This window comes from Gracilinanus agilis, chromosome 3 (genome assembly GCF_016433145.1).
Source record: "Gracilinanus agilis isolate LMUSP501 chromosome 3, AgileGrace, whole genome shotgun sequence".
In the NCBI taxonomy this organism is placed as follows: Eukaryota; Metazoa; Chordata; class Mammalia; order Didelphimorphia; family Didelphidae; genus Gracilinanus; species Gracilinanus agilis.
Window position 1 is genome coordinate 425,579,494 of NC_058132.1, and position 13,840 is coordinate 425,593,333.

Genomic DNA, 13,840 nt, shown 5'->3' on the forward strand with positions numbered 1-13,840 from the left:
ACACTGTGTCAGTAGTATGCCCCTGTTACTAAACGTTAACTTGCCCAAACTTCTTTTTTGTTAAAATTCAATTGAAAAAATAATAATAATGCAAATACCCCCTTGAAAGCCCAGTCCACATTGGTTGAGACAAGGTATAAAGGAATGAAGGTTTGGCAGAAAAGCTGAAACAATGGCAAACTGGCCCTAGCTGTTGTAATGAAATTTAAAATCTATGATAATAAGGCTAATATATGGTTGCAGGCTGGTACTACTTGAATTTGTTACAATGATCAACTCAACAAAGATGAAGATCAGAGAGAATGATGATCATTAATGTACCACAAAAACAGGCAGGATGCATCAGAACAAATCAGAAATACTAATACGCTACCTGCTAGAAATGCTTTAGTAGAGATGATATTGACTACTAAAGCAGGCAGAGTGTATCTAAAATGGATCTAAGACATAGATACTTTCAATCTATACCAAGTTTGAAACAGACCTTTTACTTTGACAATGATACCCATTTAACTCTATGTCATACAGCAATGTATTTGCTGTCCAGGTCAGGTCCATCATAGCAATTAACTTTATCTCAAATCTAGGATAGATGAAATAAAGAGATGAAAATGAAAAGCTATTTAAACCTCGAAAAACTGAACATTCACCAAAAATCTCACCAAAAAAACTACACAAACTCCAGAAATTATACCCAGTGATGTAAAGAATAATAACAGTACCAGTATTTAAAATTATTTGTGAAAGTAGCGGAGTATATTTATACATTGGAATTCTGAAAAGATCTTTTGGAATTTGACCATATGATTAGCAGACCAATTATACCAAAACAGAGTAATTAATCACTGCCTCCACTTCCCAAAGAAAGGCATCAAAAAACACTGTGGCAGGCCTTGCAGGAATTTATTTAAAACTAAGAAAAGTAGTCAAAAGATGTGACCAATATCTACTTGGGCATGCAAAACAAAACCTCAATTATTTTTTCCCATTATTTTTCCTTTTTTCCCATATTTTTCCAATTAAAGACAGAAAAATACAGAAAGGAATGAGGAAAACTAAAATACACAAGGAAACCTAGATTTCCTTAGTCATCAGTTTTAAGCAAAAGGTTAAAACAACTGAGAAGAATAAGATAAACAATTCAACACCAATCAAACACTTTATTACAGAGACTTGAGAAGTACAGAAATCAGAGGAGAGATGAAATCACCAAAGGAGGCAGATGGGAAAAATCTCTAGTTTTCTATGTGATGGCAAGGCATACAACACCAAAAAATCCAAGCTGCCTTAAATGAAAAACAGAAAGTTTGCATTCTGCTAAGATAATGGACTACAAAATAGTTAGGTCAATTAGAGTCAATGAAACTAGTTTCTCTGCAAAATAAATGGCAGAATAGGATTACACAGATGGATAAATTAGAAAGACTATTGGTTAAGTATTATGTGTCAGGCATTGTGATAAGAGCAAGAGACACAAAACCAAGAAAATAATGATCCCTACTCTCAAAAAACTTAGGTTCTAAAGAGGATATAACACATATAGGGGAACTTAAAAGGCAGGGGCGAGGGGCAAAGGAAGAGGAGTAGAGGGAGAGAGAAGTTACCCAATGGCAAGGTAAAGGTGGAAGAGACTGGAGAGTGAATCAGAAGTAAAGATTCACAATTACTGGCTCAAATAAAAGCTAATATTTAAGAGCTAACATTTACATAGTATAGTCTACTATGTGCCAATATGCTAAGTGCTTTACAAATATTATTTCATTTTTATCCTCACAACAACTCTGGGAAGACAGTACTCCATTTTACAGATGAGGAAACTAAGGCAAACAGAAGTAAGGTGATGCCTTGGGTTACACAGCTAACAAGTGTCTCAGGTCACATTTGACTTGAGGTCTAGCACTCTATCTATTGTGATACCTAGTTACCCAAATTCTTCTTAGTAGCATAAGAATTAATTAGTAGAAAAGAACTACACCATTTTTTTCTTAAACAGAAGCTCGAATACCACCTATTTTTTTTCTTTAACAGAACAACACATCACGTGTCTACCACTATCTAATGAGAACATGTGTGAAACTTTCAAATGTAGGCCAATAAACACAAATATGTGCATTAAGCAAAGCATTCACATACTAGTATGACTTAAAAAAATTTTCATTAACACAAGAAATCAATATATTGGATGAAGAATCCTCACTCACAAAAAAAAGGTAAAAAGGTTGTGGTGTTATAGAAATTTCTTATCAATTTGGTAAAGCTATAGTCAAAAATATAATGTTCCTTCATCTTATATAATCTTTTATCTATAATATCAAAAGTCATTTGAACTTGACAAGTGTAAAATTTTTAATGTATGCTAAGAAAGAGACTGAAGGCTTCAGATTGCATCTGTAGGTAATAAATAGTATGTTCAACAGATGAAATAAAATTTCTATGCATATCTTGGACTCTCTCTTTCAAGTTAAAAACATTCAGTATAAAGATATCCAAAGAAGGTTACAGTTATGCCTCTTAAGGCATTTGAAATCAATGCTTAACAGGATGAACACATTTAAAACAAATGACTCCTATACAATACCAACAATAATATACACTCTGAAACTGTAAAATGGACCACATACTGGACGTGGAAAGTATCCTAACGAAAATCTATCCAAATATTAACTAAGTTCAGAAAGTAACTACAGAAAGATGAATACTTTGTTGGCAAAAAGGGGAACAAGATTCATAAGCATTCTTAGCTCACATAGTAAATGTATATATTTAATCTATAGAAATACTTTTAGAATAAGCTAAAATCATCTAACCAATCAATAGTAATGGATGATACATACAACTGGATTTGTCAAATGTAATACAAAGTTACTGTCCCCCAAGTTGTACATTCGGTAATCCCGAATGAAATCCAAAATGGCAATATCCACATGAATTAAGTTAACAGAATGCTGAAAAGAATTGAACTAATCATTTGGATTTATTTGTGGAAACAGAGGTCTCTGAAAGTAATACAAAAGTGGGACAAACACAATTTATAGGAAAATTTAGGAATTCAGGACTATCACGCAAATTATAGAAGTATTTAAGGAAATGAAAGAAATTGTATAACACATTAACTTACACTGCAGAAATCTGACTAATAAAATCAAGCCAGGACCTGGGTGCTATAATTATACATGAGGAATTTGATGTCTTTCATGGACAGAATCATGACAAATTACCATGAAACAAATGCATACCTGAAAACAGCTTAGACAACTCAACCAATAAATTACTAAAACTAGACCATTACTAGAGACCTTAATTGTTGCCCACAAACATATAGATATAAAACTGTTGCATGAAAACCTAGGAAAATTTTTTTAATAGTTATCATACCAAGCAAGCATAATTTCTAAGCTATAAAATGAAATCTTTTAAAATATGAAGATCTAGCAATGAAATTAAAATCATGTGGAAATAGGATTTGTATCAAAGATTTTTTTCAGCAAGCCTAAAGGGCATGAGATTACATCACAATACTTTTATTCAATTACCAAAATAAATTATTTTATTTACACTGTTATTGTTTATTTCTATAAGCACCCTTAAAAAAGAAATGATTTTAATAACAATCAATGCATATTATACAAGAATATGTAAACTATACAGCAAATCAGTGCAGAATTTTAAAAATTTAGCACGTTATGAACTGGATTTTTAGCAGCTAGCACTAGGTGGTATAAATGGATAGAATGTTGGGCTTGGAGTCAGGAAGACTCATTTTCCTGGGTTCAAATTTGACCTCAGACTAATTGTGTGAGTTTAGGCAAGTCACTTAACCCTGTTTACCTCAGTTCCTATCTGTAACATGAGCTGGAGAAGGAAATGGCAAATCACTCTAGTATCTTTGCCAAGAAAATTCCAAATGGAGTCACTAACAGTAATACAGATTAAAACGCCTTAACAAAAATAACAGTAACACTCAGTGGAAGACATGACCTGGTGTCTAGACTCTTACCAGAAGCTTGACATCTTTCATGGCTAGAAAAATGAGATCCCTGAATGATAAACAGAACTCAAAATAACTTTAATAACTTGTCCAATAAACTGTTCTGGAACTAGAGTATTATCACAGAATGAAACACAATCCATAATTGCCCAAATATAACAATATAAAATATGCAAACATATAAAATCACAAAAAATTAAATGTTTTAATAGTATTGTTCTAGCAAGTAACCAATTTCTAATCAACATGAAACAAAAAAATCTCATAATACATGGATCAAAAAGAAGAAATGAAAACCATGTGGGAATAAGAGAGGGTACATATTATCTCTATCATTCTGCCTACTATTGGAGTTGCACTGAGGATATATATTCAGTAAGACTAGTGGAAGATGAGCTTACAAGCAATAATTTTATCCCAAAGTACATAGGATGCCACCCTTCCTTCCCTAAGACTGTGATATAAGGCCTCTTCTATTTTTCTTTCTTGATGGTCTCATTAGGAACCAAGGGTTTAATGATCATCTCTAAACAGATGAATCCTAGATTTACAACTAGCCTCTAGTCTCTTGAGCTCTAGTCATGCATTAACTACCTATTAGATATATGAAAATGGATATCCTATAGGAACCTCAAATTCAACATGTCCAAAGCAGAGCTCATTATTTCTTCCTATCCTTTCCCCCTCTCAACATTTAAAAAAAAAAAAAAGTTGCCATCCTATTGTTTCCCTGTTTAGTTGCTGGCTTCACCATTCTTTTGGCCACCCAGAGTTTGGTCACCCAACCTTGTCATCCTCAACTCCTCACTCTCATTCATTGCTCATAATCCATTAAAAGTCACCAAATCTTGTAACTCTTTCTCATAACATCTCTTGGATATGTTTTCTTTTTCTACTCACATTCCACCATCCTGTTTCTCACCTAGGCTATTGCAACAACCAAACTGTATCCCTTTCTCTCAAGTATCTTCCTACTCATAAAGCTCTCTATTACCTCTATGTTCAGATTAAATTATACTGTTTGGTATTTAAAGCTCTTCTAAAGTAGGCCTCTGGGGGCAAGTAAGTGGCTAAGTGGACTGACAGTCAGGTCTAGAGATGAGAGCTCCTGGGTTCGAATCTGGCCTCAGACACTTCCTAGCTGTGTGACCCTGGGAAAGTCACTTAACCCCTCATTGCCTAGCCCTTATTGCTCTTCTTTCTTGGAACCAAGACACAGTATTCTTCTGATAAGGGTTTAAAACCAACAACAACTACTTTTTCTCTTCCTTTTTTTTGGTCTTATACATTATCCCTCTCCATGAACTCTATATTCAATTATATGGGACTATTTGTTCCTCATACAATAATGCCCATTTCCATGCTTTTGCATTATTGTTCCCTTATACTTAGCCTGCTCTCCGCCTCTTCCTTTAAAAGTCAGTTCAAATACCAATTAAAATAGAAGGCCTTTCCTGATCCCTCAAGCAGGTAATCTTCTCCATTAAGGTTACCTTATAATTCACTCTTAATGTATCTTCTTACATATATCCAGTTATTTACATATTATTTCCCCTAATTAGAATATGAAGCCCCTAAGGCCTTTACTTTTTATTTGAATTCCTTAGCATAGTTTTTGTATTGCTTAGCACAGTGCCTGGCATATAAGTAATTATTTAGTAAATCAATGTTGACTGATTGAATATTAAGTTAAAAAGACAAATAATATAGTAGCAACTTGTTTGTCTTCTACTTAAACTCCCCTCAAAAGAGAACAAAATAACAAGAAAAAGACCACCACCTCTTCATGGTGGGGAAAGAGTAGAGAGGGAAAGGAAGGAGTCAGATACTAGTCAGGGTGATGTACTAAAGCAATTATTTTGTGTGTCCTAAGATGGTAGATGTCAAAGTCTGATAGGAACTTAGCAATGCTAGGAAATTGGGCTCTGGTAACACCACTGATTTGATTAGCACTCAGGTCAGTGTAATGCAATTGATACTAAGCGTCAAAGAAATAGATGGGGCAGTATAGGACTACAAACTGGCTCTAGTCATAATCATTGTTATGATCAACTGAACATGGAGAACAGTAGAACAACTGGTACTCCTTTGTGTTCTAGTATGACAAGAAGGCAAGATATATCAGAACATATTAGAAATACTAATACCTCACCTGCCAGAAATGATTTGGTGCATATGACACTGACCACTAAAATGGAAATATCATAAGTAAATATGAAATGAACTGATGGGTAAATGCTTTTATTATGCACCAGTACTACATCATAACAAAATTAGAAACAGATCTTACCAGTTATAGGCAAGGACTTCATTCTGCTTTGTGTCAACGATATCCTCAGCTCCAAGTTACACAACAACTTATTGCAGATCAGTGCATGGCAATCGTAAGAAATAACTTCATTCCTAAACCCAGATTAGATGAAATAAAAGCGGAAATTGAGGAGTTACTAAAATCTGGAGAAGGAAAAGTGGAAGAACCCGAAGGCATTAAAATCTATACTTAATGCAAATCACAGAAGTGTTACCTAATAATGAAAAAGATGGTGAAAAGTAATGCTGATTGTCTCTCATGATTTTGAAAAGATGGACATACTTAGAATGGAATTTTGAAGAGCCCTTTTTAAGTTTGATGACAGGAATCCATATGATAGACCAACTATAGCAAAACAAAGTAATTTTAAAGCTGGTATTGATATTTGCTATATTCATCATGAATATTTGCTCCAGTAATATTTGACAGAAAGTATATAATCATTTCAGGACCTGTATATAATAATATATGCTGCTGTATATTCAATGGTAAGGAGTATAGGAGGAAAGGAGGAGCTATTCAGGAAAGTTTCTAATGACAGACATTAAATACCAGCATGGGAAAAGCAACTTGAACACTTTTGAAGATCTTTGGAAAGACAATGGAAGATATCACTATCTAGCCATTCCATGTAATAGAAAATGAACATCATATTGTCTGATCAAAGACAACAAAGAGATAATGTGAAATGGAATCTGGAAAATAAAAGAATGTCAGAAATTCCTGATATTCTTAATCAGATATTGAAAGTGAAAGTCAAATGATCAAGGCCGTAGGAGGGAATCAAAGGCATGCAAAGAATAAAACAATTCAAAAATAATGAAAAATTATACTATAAAGGCTTCAGAGGCAAAGAAATTAGAAAAAGAGAGCCCCTGAAGGAAGAGGTGGTAATCTTGGTACTTGGTAATCTATTTGATTAAAAGAAGACCAATACAATGAAAGCACAAGATGGAACAAACATGAAATATAAAGTTTAAGATAATGAATGATAGAAGTTATACCTATGGAGGCAACTAAAACTCTAGCTTTTCTGCAAAACTGGAAAGTGGTGGGTCTGAATTAAATCCACAATTATTGGCTCAAATGTTTCACATCGGCATCTGAATTATTAGCAAAGAACTTTATACCAGCTTCCTCTCTGATGAAAGACCAATTTCATCTTTATTAAAAGAAAAGTGTTACATACTTATTATTAGCAAAGGATAAGAATAATTAGTGATCTCCCTCAAAATGTAGATCAATTACCTATTTAGATACTTCAAACTAAATATTCACAGTTTGTCTTGCTAAAAAAAATTAACAAACAGAAGCAAATATTTTGTGTCTGGGAAGCAAAAAGGGATATGTAAAAAATTTCTAATTTATAAAGTTTTTTTTATTCAGTAATTATTGAGCAAATTACTGCCAAACACTGTAGCATTCACATCATCTTTCTTAAATATCACAAAGACTCAGTTCTGTACTCATAATTTTGTCAGATATTAAAAATATAAGACATAAAACCAATAAAAATGAAAATCCTAGGATATTTTATGTCCATCTGGGAAACTGCTCTCTATTTAAAATATTCTGTCAAGAACAATTGATGTAAAAATAGGCTATCTCTCACGGATGGCTCACTATATAGTTTTCCTAAATAGGACTTTCAAGTCAAAGAGGAAATAATATCAAAACATATTTGCTATTTGATGTACATGGAAGACATAAAATTATATGGCTCCAACAAAAAGCAAATAAAAAACTAATTCATTTCATGGAAACTTTTTTCAATAGACACCAAAATTTGATTTGGATTCAATATGAGCAAAGTTCTTAATGTACGCCAAGAAAGATAAAGAGACCCAAGGCTTTAAGTTTAAATCCTGATGTTATATTGAACTAACAGATAAAAATCACATACTTTGGACTTCTCCATATAAAATACACCGAATCTAAGATATAAAAGAAAGTGAAGACTCTTTTTGTCAAGATACTAATTGTGGCATTTTCATGTCAAAGGTAATGGAAAGAATATATTTGGAGTAATTAATACCGGCTTAATTTATGGCATGGCAAAAAGAATGAGAATAGTTATAGAACAAAATTATAAAATTATAATTAAAACACTATGCTTATCACCCTACAGTAGGTGTAAAAGATGTATATTTCCTTATCAAAAAAGGGGAAAAGAATGTTCTTATAGGACATAAAAAACTAGCTAAAATTTATAGAAAAACCTTTGGAACAAGAAAACTTCATTTCATAAAGCAACATAAAAAGGCTGGCAAAGGGTATATTCTTATAAATACACCTCAGCACACAGCCTGGAACATAGTAGGTACTTAATGAATATTAACTGAATTTGTCAAGTAAAAGTCAAAGCGGTTTCTCTCTTAGTTGACCCTAAAAAAGGTCTTAACTTTTAACCAAGAGTGGAAACAAAATGTACTCTTCTGGGTGATCCACACAAATTCAATCAATATATTTAATAAATAAATCTTGAATAAATTGGCTGTCATTTAGATGTGTTTATAAAACAGAACTGTTACGATAGTTCAGGATCAGCTCATTGTCAGAAATTAAGGAAAAATTATTCTTAAAGAATCCAAAGTTAATGAATGGCTCAGATTATGTAAAGAAGCAATGAAAATTGTACAATGTGTCACTCATTCTTGGGGACAAAAATTTGGAACTACATATCATTTGATTCATTATAAACCAGAAGTTCATTATACTTTTATTAACTAAAATGACTAAAAACCAAAATATCAGTGAGAATACCACAATTCCACAAATAAGGAATTAGAGCATCCATATAGACAGAGCTATTGTCCACAACCACCTGTATTTAACACCAATCCATAAAAATTTAAAAACAAGGTATTTAAAAGATGATGCTATACCAAATATGCAACCTCCAAACTATATGGAATAAAAAGCTTTAAAAAAATTTAGCAAAAAGAAATTGAAATTGATATGAGAAAAGGATGAGGTATATATCATTCCTGTTGTCCTTTCTGCTACTGATGTTATTCTGAAACTTTTTTTAGTGAATCTACAGGTTACATCTTGATATTCATTAAATTAGAAAAAGCAGTCATTTTCTTCTCCTGAACAGCAATCTACAGAACATTAAGTAAAAAGGAACACAGCAAAATAGTTTATTGTCTTTGAATTTTCTATCTGAACACAGTCAACTACGATGAAACCAAGATAAGAATTATGATGATGATGATGATAACTAAATACCTACAAAGACATCAACCAGGGATTAAACTAACATGTGAGGCTTTCTAGCATTCAAAGACATGACAAATCCTCATACTAGAAATATAAACCTCAAAATATCTTCAAGAATTTAATTAATAAATATTGCATCCAGATCATTATTATCAAAAGAACTGGTGTTCACAATAACCTAGATAAAACTGTTGCATGAAAACTTAAGAACAATATTTAACAAGTTAACATAATTGATATTAAATATCTCCAAGTTATATGTTTGAAAACACAGAAACAGCATATAAAATTGTGTAGGCAGAAAATGAGATGAATATCATACTGGATGATAATTTAGTGTCCTAAAAATGCCTTTAGTGAACCTCAGAAAATAATTTTATGTTCTAATACTTATCAGTTGTAAATCAGTTTGGATTTTATCCATCTGTACAATAAACTACATAGCATCAAGTGTAAAGGAATAATACCATACTATAGAACTAGGATCGTTTCCACATGAATCTCATTTGAAAAAGAATGAGGTAATAACAAGAACAGGATTAATAATGACAATAATAACTTTCTTAATTTAATGCAATTTTTAAGGGAAGGGGAGGAATGAAAGGGTTGGTCACAAATAAAACAATGCCTAATTTGGAGAGGAATTATGTAAAGGATTTTTCAAAATGTGTGCAAATATAAATGCATGTTTTCAATATACACTTATATAAAAACATATGCACTGAATAAAATAGCACCTAAAGAATTTAAGGGGAAAAACTAAATGAATTAAAAAGAGAAATAGAGAATAAAATTATAATAGTAAGTGAATTAAATGCATTCCATTCACCCCTAAATAAATCTAACCAAAAATTAAACAAGAAGTTTAATGTCTTGAATAGATTTTTAGATTATTGAATTGGAATTGAAAAAGAAAGGACTATACATATTTCTCAGATGTGCATAGCACCTTTAGAAAAATTGATCATGTATTAAGATATAAAAATCTCAGAAACAAATGAAAAAAGCAGAATATTAAATATATCCCTTACTGACCTCAATTTAATGAAAATTGTGTTAAATAACACTAAAAGCACTAAAAACTAACTGGAGAATAAAGATTCACCAAAAAGTTTGGTGAGTTAAAGAACAAACTATAAAATGATAATATCATTAAAGATAATACACAAAGCAGTCCTAAAGAGAAAATCTGCCTCTTTAAACACTTTCATTAACAAAAAGAGGAAAAAAGAATTCAACAAATTAGGGATTCAAAAAACATCCTAACACAAATTAAAAAATCAAAATAGAAATCCTGAAAAATCAAGAGATCCATAAATTTGATAGCAAAAATATTTAATTAACAAATGAATCTGGTTTTAAAAACTATTTAAAAAATAAAATAAGTAAATCAGAACTTAATTTTATTTAAAAAAGAGATGCAAAACTTAAAAATTTAATAAAACAATAGCAAAGAGGCAACAATCTATCATATTCTTTTACTAATTTGTATTTATACTAGGATACAAAAGTTGGTTTCCTATTAGTAAAATATAAATTGAAATGATATTAATAAAAACAACAAAAATCATGATTTTTTTCAACAGATGCTGAGAAAGCTTTTTCACAAGATATCACACTCATTATAGGAATAGATTTAAAATATATACCTAAAACCAAGAGCCAGCACTATGTGTAATGTGGATAAACTAAAATCCGTTCTAGTAAGACTAGGAGTGAAACTAGCATGTCCATTGTTTACACTTTTATTTGACATAGTGTTAGAAATTCTATAGAAACAAAATAAGAAATTGAGAGGATAAGTATAGGTAAAGAAGAAATAACAATAACTTTTGCAACAGATATAAAGGTATACTTAGAGAACCATAGTGAGTCAATAAAAATTTAAATAAAAAAATTAAAACTTCAGCAAAGGCATATTATGAAATAAATCTACACAAATCATCAACATTTCTTTATAATATTAACAAAACCCAGGAGAGAAAAGGAAATTTCATTTAAGATAACTAGAATATACAAAATATTTGTGGGTCTACCTATAAGATATAACCAAGAATTATATAAATTACAAAACATGTTTTACAACAAAAAAGAACAGAATTAAATGGAGAAATAATAATTAGTCATGAGTAAACTATTATAGGAACCCAATAGCCTTGTGATTAATAAACACAAAGGCCTCAACTACTGGGGTATGGACACACTACTGATAAAATCTAATGGGCATATCAGACAGTAGTAATAAAGAAATTGGGTTTAGATCAGCACCTCATACTTTATACGAAGATGAAGAGGTATTGCTCAAGGAAAGAAATCCTATCTACAGCCCACAGCCTAAAAAAAATGTTCCAAATTACTAATTAGAAAAATCAAAATTCAAACAATTCTAAAGTTCTACCCTCATCATCAGACTGGCAAAGATGACAACCTTCAAATCATAAATACTGGAGGAGTGGAAGGAAGCAGGTATACTCATGCCCTACTAATAGAGCTATATAATGAGTTCATCCATCCTAGAAAGCAATCTTGAATTTTACACATAAAGATATTAAACTTTTGATTGTTTGGCTTATGTCCCCAAAAGAAAAACAACCTATATATTTACAAAAATATTTATAGCAGCACTTTTTGTGTTGGCATTCACCATCAACTGGTGAATGGCTAAACAAACTCTGGTATAAGCATAAATGGAATACTATGGTCTCATAGGAAATAAGGAAAAAAATTTCAGTCACAAAGACCTGACTGAATTTATATAAAGTGGAATATGTCGAACTAGATGAAAAATTTATACTATAATGCCAATATTGTAAAAATGAACAATTATGAAAGAATGATTAAATGATCAACCATGATTCCAGAAGCCTGATAAACTGCCTACAACATGATAGGTTGAGTTGATAGATGTAATACAGGTTTTAGCATTGCCATGTTTGGCCTGTATTACCTAGACTAATGAGAAATGAACTTTTGGATGTGATCAATATATAAATTTCTTTTGCATTTCTATGTTTATATGCTATGAATATTTTGTATTTCTTTTTATATTTTTTAAATGGATAGGAAGAGGCAAGAAAAAAAATCAATGGTTGATAATTGAAAAAATAAGAAAAGGAAAGAAGGGGAAAAGAAGACTCAATTTTGCTGTGGGCCTTGCATTCCTTGGCAAAGGAAGGAAAAGGAACTGTTTTGTGAAGGTCATGGCTTTGAAAAAAATGTTAGGGGAAATATTTTTTGACATTGAAGTTTAGAAAAAATCTAAAACATGAGAGATGAGACATGGCTCTAAAACTTTTTTTCTTAAATCTTGACACAACACTGTAGCTAGAATTTTTAAAAATACTTTATATAACAGTATTTTAATGAATGAATTGGCAAGCTGTGTCACCAAAGGGGAGAAAATTATCTCTGAACATCACAATAATTATACGTATATGAAAACTACAAGGATGAATAGAAAATAATTAAATTCATCAAAACATAGGGGTAAATTATTTTTAGGACAAGAATGATTTACTGTAGAAGCAGGAACACAAACTAGCAAATTTTTGACAAAGGGAACCAATTATATTAAAATTTAAAATATATTAAAAATTATCAAAACATTTTTCTAAAAAGTTCATAGGCTCCAGCTTACTACTTTTTGCTTTAATCAAAGGAGTCTGTCCTAAAAACAGTATCCCTTTTTAATTTAGAGTCCATGAATTTATTCTTTAAAAATATTTTGACAATTGTATTTCAATGCAATTGGCTTTCTCTGTAATTTCCCGTATTTTATTTTATGCATTTAAAAATATTCCAAGAAGAGATTCTTAGGCTTCATCAGATTGCCAAAGGGGTTCGTGACACAAAAAAAAGATTAAGAATCCATTCTCTAGGGTTTCCCCTTTCAAATCTATCTTCTATAAATCTGCCAAATTGCTAGGCCTAACGGACAGGACTGACCAAGCCACTTCTCTATCCATAAAACTCCCTCTTCTTTCCCCTAGGATAAACCAAACTTCTAATTCTAGTAGTTAAGTTCTTTATACTCTGGGCCCCAGTTTACCTTTCCAGGACTATTTTACCTTATACCTTTCAAACACTCTAGTCAAATGGCATACTTGCTGCTCCTCATACAAGACATTCTATTTTCCATTGCCATGACTTTCCACAATCTGTTATTTAAAATGCTCTCCTTCATGATTTCTTAAAATTCTGATCTTCCTTCAAGATTTAGACCATCTGTTATTTCCTATATCAGATCATCCCTTATCTTCCACATTGTTAAAATCTATTCTCCTCTCCCATATTACTTTGGAATTATTTTGTATTGATTT

At 31.4% G+C, this 13,840-nt stretch overlaps 1 protein-coding gene across 1 annotated transcript in view; it reads right to left on the minus strand.

Moving 5' to 3' along the window:
- The window catches only part of USP25 (ubiquitin specific peptidase 25), a 206,661-nt gene that overhangs the window by 36,479 nt on the left and 156,342 nt on the right, over positions 1–13,840 (minus strand). The gene's annotated exons all lie outside the window — the stretch shown is intronic.